Source organism: Scyliorhinus canicula, chromosome 13 (assembly GCF_902713615.1).
Source record: "Scyliorhinus canicula chromosome 13, sScyCan1.1, whole genome shotgun sequence".
Taxonomy (NCBI): Eukaryota; Metazoa; Chordata; class Chondrichthyes; order Carcharhiniformes; family Scyliorhinidae; genus Scyliorhinus; species Scyliorhinus canicula.
The window spans coordinates 130,296,700-130,310,091 of NC_052158.1; the positions used below are offsets into that span (position 1 = coordinate 130,296,700).

The following is a 13,392-nucleotide window of genomic DNA, read 5'->3' on the forward strand; positions in this document are numbered from 1 at the left end:
TTCAAGTTACGAAATATTAAGAAAAAGGTTTGACATTTTTGAGGCTGATGTGGCATTGTAAAATCTATTGTAAGTCTCATCTCCAAGGATGATTTTTTTTGATAACAATCTTTCAACATAAAGAAAAACATTTTTGAACTAGCTATCATCCAGAATATTTCAATTTAAGCCCCTGTGTGGTTTGCACATTCTGGAAAATAGCCATTGTTGCAAAGGTTTTAATTTGTAACCAGAGTTCTTAAACCTTTCCTCCCAAAATGTAGTCTTTCTTTGTGTAAAATCAGATTAAATGCATTTCCTGAGTAAAATAGGAGTGAAAGTCAATTCCAATATTTTTTTACTCAAAATCTGGTTTAGCTCAATTGGCCAGACAGCTGGTTTGTGATGCACAGCGTGGTCACCAGTATGGGTTCAATCCCCGTACCAACTGAGGTTATTCATGATGCCCCGTCTTCTCACCCTTGCCCCTCTTACGAGGTGTGGAGATCCTCAGGTTAAATAACCGCCAGTCCACTCTCCCCCTCAAGTGGGAAAGCGCCTATGGTTAACTGGGACTCTACCTTACCTTACTCAAAATCAAGAATGCTGAATTTCCTAACAGGTTTTGGAATCTTTCTCTAATCCACCTGCTGTGTCCCCAGCAACTAAACATAATAAATGTAAATGTAGACCAGTGCTGCTGCACTGCCCCACCAATTGGACAGGTTTTCTTCAGTTTAAAAAAGAAAAGTGTGAGCTTTATTGTACTTAACTCGGTCAATGTTAAAATAATACAATATGCTGCAACTTCCACGTGTACACACACACATAGATTACAGATGGATAGATGATCAAACAGAGAAACAGAAGAGTTTCATGCCCCATAGTTGGGTGACTCAGCCGGCTACAGGATGAATTTGATGGTTCTGTGTCTCCCTCATGGATGTGATTTAAAGATGTACTGACTGATTTGGTTGGGACAATAGTGTGTAGTTTATTTCCTTCAAGGTGTCTCTTCTGGCAGTGGGGCATACTTAGGTGGTCACGGTCAGCAAACAGGGTTTAAAATCTTGCAAGGTGGGTCGGAGAGAGGGGGAACAAGGAAGGACCCCATTCTGGTCTTCTCGTGTCAGCGTCCCAGCTGCTTGTCCACTTGCAGCAGAGAAATCAGAAGCTCAAACACGTCAAGGGTGGACCTTTCACATGACCTTTCCCCAGTGATTCAAACATGGTTATTATAAGCGTATTTCCACTTGTAAATGGATCTGTTCCTGTCTGGGAAGCCCCTCTCAGCTATGGTCCCACTGTCCAAGTGAATAGGCTTAATGATTTAAAAATGGAGACCACCAGTTCAGGTGATTGCCTTGAGGCCTAGCCAATGGGGACAGGATATGTGGTTCACTAATATTTACCTGGTCATTGTCCTTGATGGATCTTTGCAGACATGAAGGTCTCCATCTCAATGTATTGGAATGAGAAAGGTACAGTGATGCACATTTAGATAGCTATCATTGGCTCCAAGTTAAAACCACCTTTGTCTCTGATTTTATAAAGTTCAATTCAGGTTTCTAGCTGGTAGATAAAAATCATTTTTTGACGCAAAGCACATTTTCATGGCACCTCCATGTGATGATAAGAGCATTACAGGAGGAGGTTGCAGCACAAAAAGCATACACACACATTCATCCTCAAACACTCCTATGAATCTCATACTGCTATAGCTATGATCAGTTTCAGCTTTTGCCAGGGATCATTCTGTGCTGATTTCAATGTGGATAATCTTTATGTGATGAGGTTTCAAAAGCAGGAACCATTGAAATAGCCTTGTATTATAGGTTCTGAATTTCTCCACAAATGTCAAGGAGTTGCGATCTGTACAAACATCTACATCTATTTTGGACATATACTTCAAGGTACTTGAGAGCCAGTAACAGTCTCAGTTTGCTTCTCCACAGTGGACTATCACTTTTGGTGCCTGTTAATTTTTTGGAGAAATCCCAAATGGTCTCTCAATATCTGATCCATCGATTATCACGTTAAATGGTTTGGTAACGTTTGGAGTAACCAGCAACGGTTTGTTGGTTAATATGATTTTTAGCTCCTCAAAAGTTATTTGGTACCTCTCTGACCAGATTACCTTCATTCTTTTCCAGTAGATGTTTGTCAGACTGGTAATTATGACACTGAAGTGGAGCACAAACGTGCAGTGGAACCCACACACCCACCAAAATTACCCATATAGTCATGTGCACTGTGAAATACATCAATACCTCTTCCTTCCCTGCCCTAGGCAATGCCCGCCCTTAACTCACAACATGCCCTGGGTAAGTTACCTGAGCTTTAGCAAACTCACTCCTTGCGTAAATTCCTATTAAACCTGCTGACCTTGAGTTTCATAATAGAGATTCTAAGCAGTCTAGGTGGTCCCTTCATGTACTCGCAGATCATCTAGCTATACTGCAGCAGCAGCACAGAGAAACACCCCACTCTATCCAATGGCACTTTGACTTTTTTTCACCTCGGGGAGTTTCCGCCCGCCGGGACCGACTTAGAATCATTTCCTATTGGTGAGCCCAGCAGGAAACACTCCTCACAGATCAGGGCGCTATTTTGTTTGCCTGCCCCGATCTACCCCTCCCCCTTTCAACTCCCCCGACCCCATTTTTGATGCCTCCACTCTCCCCAGCTTCAGGGAGGCCTCATCTCCCTTCTACCTGGGAAGGCCCCCTGGGCCCAATCCCTGGCAGTGCCAAGCTGGCTCTTGGGCACCCTGGAGTTACTACCTGGCACCCTGGCAGTGCCACTTCCATCCTGGCAGTGCCACACTGGGTGATGCTGCCAGTGCCAAGATGCTCAGATTCCTGAGGGAGCTCCAGGGTGCCACCCTGCCCTGTCCCCGACTGTCCGGGGCTCTCTAAAGGCCAGAGAAACACCCAGGTGCCATTATGACTGGTCCAAATGTGTGGAAACCAAGACCAAGCGGCGCCCTAGCGAGGTCTCAAAGGCACGGCCGTAGGGTCCCGGGTGCCAGGACAATGCCGCGAACGCATGTTTAAATTAGCTTAATGCATCATTTAAATATGAAGATTTGATTATGCCCAGTGAGGGTGAGAACCAGATTGCGATGTCTCGCAAGATGTCGGTAAATCTTGCGAGGCGTTTCAAGCGTCACAAAGTCTTGCGCGATTGAACGGCCTTTTTCCGACACCAAGTAGAGCGCGACGAGGCCGTTAAATTGCACCCATGCCTCCTGGTTGAACTGTTCTGGTCCCGGCGTATCTGTCTGCTTTTTCATGGTTTTCTGGGAGGTTTTACGGTGCTATTGATCCACAGCAGAGTCTCTCATGAGCTGTTCACGGAATAGGAATATACAGTCTAACATGGAAGATTCTTCCATTTGTTTAAAAACCTCTCCTTGATTAGTTTAAAAGGACATGGGCGCCATGGTTGCACAGTGGTTGGCACTGTTGCTTCACAGCGCCAGGGTCCCAGGTTCGATTCCCGCTTGGGTCACTGTCTGTGTGGAGTCTGCACATTCTCCCCGTGTCTGTGTGGTTTTCCTCCGGGTGCTCCGGTTTCCTCCCACAGTCCAAAGATGTCCAGGTTAGGTGGATTGGCCATTCTAAATTGTCCTTTGTGTCCAAAAAAGGTTAGGTGAGGTTACGGGGATAAGGTGGAGGTGTGGGCTTTGGTAGGGTGCCCTTTCCAAGGGCTGGTGCCCTTGATGGGCCGAATGGCCTCCTTCTGCACTGCAGGTTCTATGACATCTTGCCTTAAGACAGTAAGCTAATTCAAAGAGACTGAAACCTTGGACTGATTGGGTGAGTCCATGGTAGCAAACAGAAGAAATCCCAGCCTTTTGTCCCAGTTATGGTAGGTCCTCATTGTAACATACCCACATCATTGTCTTTGGGGTCTGGTGGTACCATTCCAATGTCCTTTGTGACTGTTGGTGGAATGCTGAAGACTTTATCTGGGTTTTGCCCAGATTACCCATGACCGTTTGAAAAATGTTGGACATAAAATTCATGCCAAGATCTGATTGGATCTCAGCAGCAGACCCTATTGGGCAAGGAAATGGGTTCCAGCCCCTCCAATAATATTTTGGCAGAGATAGTTCTTAGAGGAATGGCCTCAGGACACCACATCCATGATGGCGAGAAGATGCTGTCACACCTCTTTGTTTTCAGCAGTGTTCCCACATAAACCATTGACACCCTGCTGATTGCTTCTCCGAAGGCTGTTATGGGAATTGGAGGCAGGACTAAGAGCCTCACAATGAAGATGTGGGTACGATTTAACAGAAACATTTCTAAGTGTAATTTTGGCCGCGATTTAGCAGGGTGTTCCTCGACGGTCGAGTTGGCCTGTATTCAACGGTACTTAGTGCTGAAAATGAGCCCCCAGGCGCTACTCGCCAATACTGTCTGATTTGCCAAACTCACGCCTCATCATCTCGCAGCTCACAAGGGGGAGCTGCTTTTAAACGCTCCCTCACCACCCACTCCCAGTCAACATACAAGCATGGCGAGGCACAGACCTGCTCCTCACTTTGGCAATACCGACCTGGCCAGGCTTCTCAACGCTGTGGATGAGAAACAGGAGATCCTGTTCCCCCGAGTTGGTCGGAGGGCCAGCAGCAGGGTCACTAATACCCTCTGGGAGGCAGTGGCAGCGGCTGTCAGTGCAGGCAACATGACCAGGAGGACCAGTGTCCGATGTCAGAAGATCAACAACCTCCACCGAGCTGTAAGAGCAAGTTACCACCTTTCTCTTGGCATCAGTTCCGCCTGATAACCCTCAAATTTCCAACTCCCCCAGAAATCACTGGCTGACACCTCATACCCTCCCCATATCCAGTCTTAGTGATGTTCCTCAGCACCCCCTGGCACGCACCAGCGCAACCCCGTCAGTGTTTTGAGAGGTGGTGCCCATGTCATGCTCAGTCTGTGACGACCACAGCTGTGGGCCTCAACATCATTTCCCAGTCACTGAGGGATGGGTCCCATACACAGGTGGGCATTGCCGAGGCACTGGAGAGCATGGCTCAGTCACTGAAGGATGTATCCCAGATGCAGATGGACATTGCCGATGCACTGCAGAGAATGGCCCAGACACTGAGAACCATTGCTGAGGGCATCAACACCATGGTGCAGGCAATGGGGAGCCACCAGGACTGGCAGAGCTCAGGGGAATAGAAATGTAAAATGTTCACAATTAAAATATGTTACACCTGGTACATGTGAAGCCTCTGTCACATTAATCTTCACAGAGGGCTGCACCCCCTTTGCCCTCCGTGACATCCCCTGCCACCTGGGCACACTGATCCAAGATCAAACCCTCCTGATGCACAGCCTGTTCAGAGGATGGACTTGAACACGCTGTCAGCAGAGGGAGTCAGACTTTGGCATAAACAGAGGAGCACTGAGAACCCTCTGGGTTCCTCCTCGGCCTGATGGGTGGCTTGGTCTTCAGGGTGCGCTGCAGCCCCCTGCACATGGGTACCGCCTTCAGCCTGCATCATGCTGCTGCCTGGGCTGCCACCAGCATCGCGAGGGCATTCTCTGCAAAACGGACATCATCATCTATTTTGGTCTCTGTAAGGAATTGGAGGAGACCGAAAATCAGTTAGGGCTTCCATCCCGGGACCTTCAGATCCCCCAAGCTTCCCACCGTTAACTGTCCTACCTCCTACCTTGGGGCAGCACGGTAGCGCAAGTGGATAGCACTGTGCCTTCACAGCGCCAGGGTCTCAGGTTCGATTCCCCGCTGGGTCATTGTCTGTGCGGAGTCTGCAGCGCAGGCCCTAGGGTTGCTGGCGCCCCCGGCAAGCTGAACCTCGGCGCCCTTGGGGGGGGGGGCGGGGCCGAGGGAGGGGGGGGCCGAGGGGGGGCGGGGCCGAGGGAGGGGGGGGCCGAGGGGAGGGGAGGGGGGCGGGGCCGAGGGGAGGGGCGGGGCCGAGGGGGTCGCGGGGGGCGGGGGGGTGGACCCGAGGGGGGGGGGCGGGGGGGGGCGGACCCGAGGGGGGGGCCGGACCCGAGGGGGGGGGGGCGGGGGGGACCGAGGGGGGTGGGCGGGGGGAGCGGACCGAGAGGGGGGGCGGACCTGGGGGAGGGCGGCCACCGCGCATGCGCTGGTTGGCACCGGCCCAACTGCGCATGCGCGGGACCCGAGTCTCTGGCGCCCCTTAGCACATGGCGCCCCGGCCGACTGCCCGAGTTGCCGGTGCCTTGAGCCGGCCCTGGGAGTCTGCACATTCTCCTCATGTCTGCGTGGGTTTCCTCCGGGTGCTGCGGTTTCCTCTCAGTCCAAAGGTGGATTGGCCGTGCTAAATTGCCCTTAGCGTCCAAAAAGGTTAGGAGGGGTTATTGGGTTACGGGGATAGGGTGGAAGTGAGAGCTTAATGTGGGTTGGTGCAGACTCGATGGGCCGAATGGCCTCCTTCTGCACTGTATGTTCTATGTTCTCTCATCCAGTTGGCTAGTTGCGCTGGAAAGCCTTACACTGCAAACTCACCCCTGGCCACAGCAGGACCCCCGACCCATGCCATAAGCATTAGGGAGGCCGTGCTCAGGTGCCCTCTCCTGATCCATACACTCATCCTTTGGTCACAAGGATATCCCCAGCTCGAGAGTGTTTGATTGTTCTCTGCTGCATCTATGGTGCTGATGCTTCCAGAGGTCAGGAAAACTGTTCAGGCTTCAAACTTTGATTGAAATGTTATGCAATAACCATCGTCTGAGACATGGCACGTGTACTCGTGAGAAACCACTTGAATAATAATTTTTATTGTCACAAGTAGGCTTACATTAACATTGCAATGAAGTTGTTCTGAAAAGCCCCTAGTCGCCACATTCCGGCGCCTGTTCGGGTACACCGAGGGAGAATTCAGAATGTCCAAATTACCCAACAGCACGTCTTTCGGGACTTGTGGGAGAAACCGGAGCTTCTGGAGGAAACCCACGCAGACACGGGGAGAACATGTGGACCCCGCACAGACAGTGACCCATGCCGGTAATCGAACCTGGGATTCATTGTGAAGCAACAGTGCTAACCACTATGCTACCATGCTACTTTAAACGGTCAACAGTTACAAAAATTAGAAAATCAACGACATAACATTCTAAATATCACACTAACCAGTAAACAACAAGGAAACATCACCCTTCCATATTGGCACCAATACAAAGTTATATCAGCTCATAAACACTAGATATCACCCGTTGCAGGTTCCTCAACAGAAATGGTGGATAAGCCTAAGAATGTGTTATCATGTCCAGAACTTTGTCATAGAAATGATCTGTCCATTAATGTGTTACTTGTTCCATGTATCAGTGCCATTCTCCATTCAGGAGCCGCAGCTGTGCAGGCCCTCCCACACCACCCAATCTCATTGGAACCAAATCCTGGCATCCACATATTGCATGCTCAAGGTACAGTTGAACATCCTTGACTTCCAGCATGTTTAATCCCTGGTGACATACCAGTTACAGGCAGCTCACCACACCAGCAGCAAAAGCATCAGCAATCTGCAAAAGCATTTCTTCAACGGCGTCATCAGGTGGCCCATTTGGATCAATGTTGCACACCAGATCCCGCAGCTTCTTCTTGTTTTAAACCAGATTGTCTTCTGGACTTCTACGTCTCCCTGAGCCGGTGTTCCAGGACCCAGATATCTTCGAAAATATTGTCCTTCTTTTGGTGACAGAAAGGGAGGAATCAGCAACAGCAACCTCCAGGCATTTGCATCCACCAGCAGGAGCAGCAGCAAACACAACCTGCAGCTGTGAAGTGCTCTCAGAATCAACAATGACAATTACTTAAAAAAAAATTTTTAGAGTACCCAATTCATTTTTTCCAATTACGGGGCAATTTAGTGTGACCAATCCACCTACCCTGCACACCTACCCTGCACACCTTTGGGTTGTTGGGGTGAAACCCACGCAAACACGGGGAGAATGCGCAAACGCCACACGGACAGTGACCCAGAGCCGGGATCAAACCTGGGACCTCGGTGTCATGAGGCAGCAGTGCTAACCACTGCGCCACCGTGCTGTCCCTACAATGACAATTACTTATTAGCAATAGCTTTCAGGTGTGAAGCTAGAGGCTGTTCACAGTCAAAGGAATTTAAAATGATGTTCAGCACATAAGCAAGAACAGGGCTCTATCCTGGAAGTGTTTGGTAGGACAGATTGTAATTGCCCCTGTTATGGGTATCTACAATATTTAAAGATGACAGAAAGGCCTCCTGGACAAAAAGCCCCTCCCTCCTTCCCCCGATCCATTAGCGACCCCCAACGTGGAATGCTTCAACCCCCAACCAAAACACCCCCCCCCACCCGAAGGGTGTTTCCCCGCCACCCCCCCTCCCCACCCTCCAGCACTGGGGCAGCAGCTCCAGTGCCCTTAAAGCTGCATGGCCAAAATGGAAATGACTACTCACCTCCTCACTTCCCCTCAGCAGCCGTTGCTCCAGCTCCACATTTTCAAAGAGGAGTACTAAACAACACCCATGTGATTTCTCACCGGTTAATTCCCAGGAGCCATGACATTCAACTTCAATTTCGCTAATGAGATAGAAATTAATGTGAATTGGGGTGAATAATATGCTTGCCATATTTGAGCGAGGTGTGGAGCCTGCCATCGGGAGTGGGCTGGGTATATGGCAAACGGATTTGCGCCCGGCATGAATCTCAGTTTTGGTCTTTCCTGCTATTTAATCAGCGTGCCCAGATCCATGCCGGGTGCAATGCGGTGATTAAATTGCACCCGTGGATTTAAAAGGTAGACTATGCCAATCAGAAACTCTACTGAAGGAGGACCTGTTGCCATGGCCATCTGCCCGTACCTCTCTGCCTGTAGTCACATAAGTGATAACTGTCCTTAAAGTTTATTATGCTTGGTTCTTTCAGGGAGCTGTGGGAGATTCTGTGTAATATTAGAATGGTGCTCTATGTTCAAATCACTTATGGACTTAATTCTCAGCAAAGCCAGCTTCATAGCCAAGGAGCAAGTACACAGGGCTGTAAAAAGGCCTGTAAGATCCCTACTTTGTGCACCCTTTACATTGTGCAAGTCTTACTTTGGGAGGTCAAAGAGTATACCCAAGGTCTCCAAGTCTTTTAAAAAAAGGAGAGTGGTTGGTTACCCTTCCTGACAGTCAAGACATTGAACCTCCTAATGCACTGCAGTGTAGTTTGGGAATGAGTGTTGGCACTCTGCCCCAATGTCACCAAAACGCATATATTTCAGGGTGCCTAGTCTGTGCAGTTCCCCACCCTGTGCCTCATATGTTCAGTCTCATCAAAGAGAGTTTGGAGATTGAATTGGTGGAAGTTGTGTTCTCTTCTTTTCCTACTTACCGTGCCCTTGTTCGTTTTCCAGCTGTCTGTGCCAGATGCTCCAGTCAAAATTGTTGATGAGAATTGGGACAAAATGACACATGAGCCATCAAATGCATCCAGCTGACAGTGAACTCATGAACTCCATCACTTACCTACAGCTCACTCAAACTGCTGCTGGGATCTTCAGCCAGACTTGACTTTTAAAATATTATTTCCAAGTGCAGAAGGAGGCCATTTGCTACATTGAGTCAGCACCGATACTCTGAAAGACCACCAACCTACGCCCACACCCCCACCATATCCCCATAATACCACCTAATCTTTTGGACACTAAGGGGCAACTTTTTTAGCATGGCCTATCCAAATAATCTGCATAATTTGGACTGTGGGAGGAAAACCATAGGGAGAATGTCCAAACTCCACACAGTCACCCAAGGTCGGAATCAAACCCGGGTCCTTGGTGCTGCGAGGCAAGAATGCTAACCACTGTGTCACCATGGTAAGCATTGGAATAGTTATATCTGGAGGTAGCCAAAGTGTGGATGAGTGTATCAGGAACTAAGGTAGAGACCATGATGGGAGTAACCTTGGTAAGGCCGCACTTGGAATATTATGCATAATTCTGGTTGCCACACTACTAGAAGGATGTGGAAGCTTTGGAGAGGGTGCAGAGTAGGTTTACCGAGATGTTGCTTGGTCTGGAGCGTGTTAGCTATATGGAGAAGCTGAATAGACACTGACTGTTTTCATTAGAATGACGGAGGTTGAGGGGTGACCTGATAGATGTCTACAAGATTATGAGGGGCATGGATAGAGTGGAGGTTGTGGAAGCAGATACATTAACGGCATTCAAAAGGCAAATTGGCAAGCACATGGATAAGATGGGTATAGAGCGATACGGCACAAGGAAGTGCTGAGGGTTTTGTCAAAGGTTGGTATCATGACCAGTACAGGCTTGAAGGGCCGAAGGGCCTGTTCCTATGCTGTATTGTTCTTTGCTCTAAACATAGACAGGCTTATGGACGGAGAGCATATGGGGGTCAAATAGGTCATTGGACAAGGATAAGGATGGAATTGGTGAACGCGGTAATGCAGTTTGACTTGTACCATTTTGAAATGTTCCTTTTCATTATAATCCTTTTCTGAAGGTAGCAGTCACCTTCTGCCAAGTTGTCCAATTGACCATTATTCATTTCTGGGCCCTAACTAACTGGAAATGTTGGCAGTCCAAATGTGGAGGATTCGACAATCACTTGTCACCCAAACACATTTTCAGTAAGCAGTTAGCAAGAGGGACTCAGCTCAACTTTCCTTTCCTTGAATCGATTTGGTTTCTGTTTAACCTTTGGTTCCCCTACCATTACCCAGCTCAGTCACACAACTCACCAAAGACTCTGGATCGAACCTGAAACTCACCTAGTTCATGTGGTTCAGAGACAGAACATTTACGTCTGTGCTACTGTGGAGCTCAATATTTTTGTAATTGAAACAGGAAGGTGAAATAATAATTACTAGCAATTATTATTTGAAATTACAGTTGAGAAGATCCCGTTTTGCTTTTAATCCAACAATGCATCGTTGAGCTAAACTAAATATTCTACACAAGTAGATATAAATAAACTAAAAGGGATGTTTATACACACAAAAATTCCACGGCACATTGTGACTGTTTACATCCAGTGTTTGATAGATTACTTTTCCTCACTTTATCAGGTTATATTTAAGTAATCCATTTGAGAACATTACTAAGTAGCAACGGAAGTGAATCAATTGGAAAATTCAATTGGCACCAGCTGTGTAATTTTTCGACTATTGTCTTTTATTTCACGATTTCAGAATAAAACTACACAAAGAGATTACGTAGACAGATCCCTTATTTCTGTCAATAATGAAATATGAAATGAAATGAAAATCGCTTATTGTCACGAGTAGACTTCAATGAAGTTACTGTGAAAAGCCCCTAGTCGCCACATTCCGGCGCCTGTTCTGGAGGCTGTTACGGGAAATATAGCATATGCTGAAGCTTTAAAGTAACTGCCTAGTTTCCCAAGGATACCATTATGTCTCCAAAGTCATGCTTCGTCAGAATGTGGCCAAGCCTGGTATAAAGAAGGTACTGATCTAATTCTCAACAGTGAAACACAAGTTTCAGCTTTCCATATTGAATGAATGAGCACCTATTTCTCCACAAACCTACCGAGCATTTTTATGAATCAAAGGAAGTTACCTGAATGATGGAGGGTTGTTGACCTGCTGGATTCACCCAATAAGCACACTTGAGGTAAGCTTGAGGTGCGGACTCCACTTTTGGCTCTGATCTGATTTAAATCTGCTTTCAAAGTCCTTCAGGAGTCTCCTCGCCAGCAGACTGTGTAAATCATTGAGCAATTGGTTTGAAAGCCGTCGGAGCAGATTCAGGCAGAACAGACGGGCAGTTGGGGGAAACAGGGGAAATTCACAAGGCATGGAGGCTGCCATTCAATACTAGGTATGTAGCAGGGTAGGGTTCCAGGGCATCTCGTGCTTGGGAAGAGGAGTGGTTCCAAGATTTCTTTGAGGAGTGGAGGAGCACTTGTACTCAAAGAAGGACTATCGTTCATATTTGCCTTTTAATGTCTCAAACTACCTTATGTGCTATGAATTACTTTGGAAGAGTAATGACTGTTAGGTATACAAATAGAGAAACTACTTTCTGCAAAGCAAGGGCCCAAAAACAACACGATGGATTCACCGATTTCGAGGCTAAGGGGAGACGCTGGCATGGGAACTGGGGCGTTTTACGATGCAAAAATCAGCGCCGAGTCCTCACTGATCCTGGGACTGGTGCGGAGCTAGCAGCTGCGCCGAGTGAAACTCCCGGCTCCCACGATATAAATGGCTGGAGAATGGCCAATTCCGTGGCCACGTGGACCCGACCTGCCAAATGCTGCCCCCCCCCCCCGGCCACTCCCTGACAGCACGTCTCCAGGCCGACTGTGGTGGTGCTGGGCACAGTCTGCCACAATGGGCTCCCGACTGCTGAGACCACAAGTGAATCCCGCCATCGGGAACTCGGCCCATCGGAGGCAGTGAATCACGGAGGCCCCGGAGAATAGAGGGTAGGGCCTGCTAATGATGTGCCAACGATGTTTAAACGGCGCGCCACAAGCAACGAATTTACAACATTTTCAGGATGCCGGGGGATTCCGATTTGGCGTCAAATCGGTGCCCACCGCTATTTTGGTGTCGGAGGCCATTCTCTGCCCGATTGCGTTTCGAGATTTCGGCGTCGGCCGACGGTGAGGCCCGCCCAGAAAAATGAAGCACAGTCTGCTTTTACGGCATTGCTTGATGAAAGAATTTTGGCCAAAAGATTTCTCCATTTTTCTGCCGATAGTACCACGAGATCTTTCAATATTCACCTCAACGAACTTGATTTAGATTGCCATTGAAAACACTTCACCGTCCAAATGTGCAGCACTTCCTCAGTGACGCACTTGAACATCAGCCTAAATTTTATTTAGTCAGGTCCAGCTAAAGGCTTTAACCACCAACCTTTTGGCTCAGAGGCAAAATACTACAAATTGAGCTGTGCTGATCTGTGGCAGAGAGAAAGCACAGCACAGGAGCTGAGTTCCTTCCCAGAGGAAAGTAGGGTAAATCAGCAGATGTGCCCATCTGTTTTGTCGACATCAGCTGCAGTGGTTGACTGTTATTTTATCCTAAAATGAGAAAAGAGGTGGAGTGGAAATAAGTAATAAATATCCAAGTTGGGAAAGGGAAATGTACTTTTTCATGTCAAAGCAAAGGTTGCCTGGGATATGATCATGGAATTGGGGTGACGATTACGTCAGCTGATTTCTCTAGGTTCTGTCCGATGTCGAATGTATCACTTCTCCCAACATTCTTGTTTTCAGATTGAAGAAAACCTTCTCGCAAAATGCCAATCACTTCTCTGTTTTTGCATGACTTTGCAGATGAGTGCACAATTAACAAAGCAGCTGTGTATCTTTGATTCTTTGTTTGTCATTAAGCTTATTTTGTCTCTTGTTGAGATAAACATTTGCTCGTAGGCCATAGGTCCTGC

The 13,392-nt window shown here is 47.9% G+C and overlaps 1 protein-coding gene across 8 annotated transcripts in view; it reads left to right on the forward strand.

Moving 5' to 3' along the window:
• The window catches only part of LOC119975498 (SPHK1 interactor, AKAP domain containing), a 545,083-nt gene that overhangs the window by 384,250 nt on the left and 147,441 nt on the right, over window positions 1-13,392 (forward strand). The gene's annotated exons all lie outside the window — the stretch shown is intronic.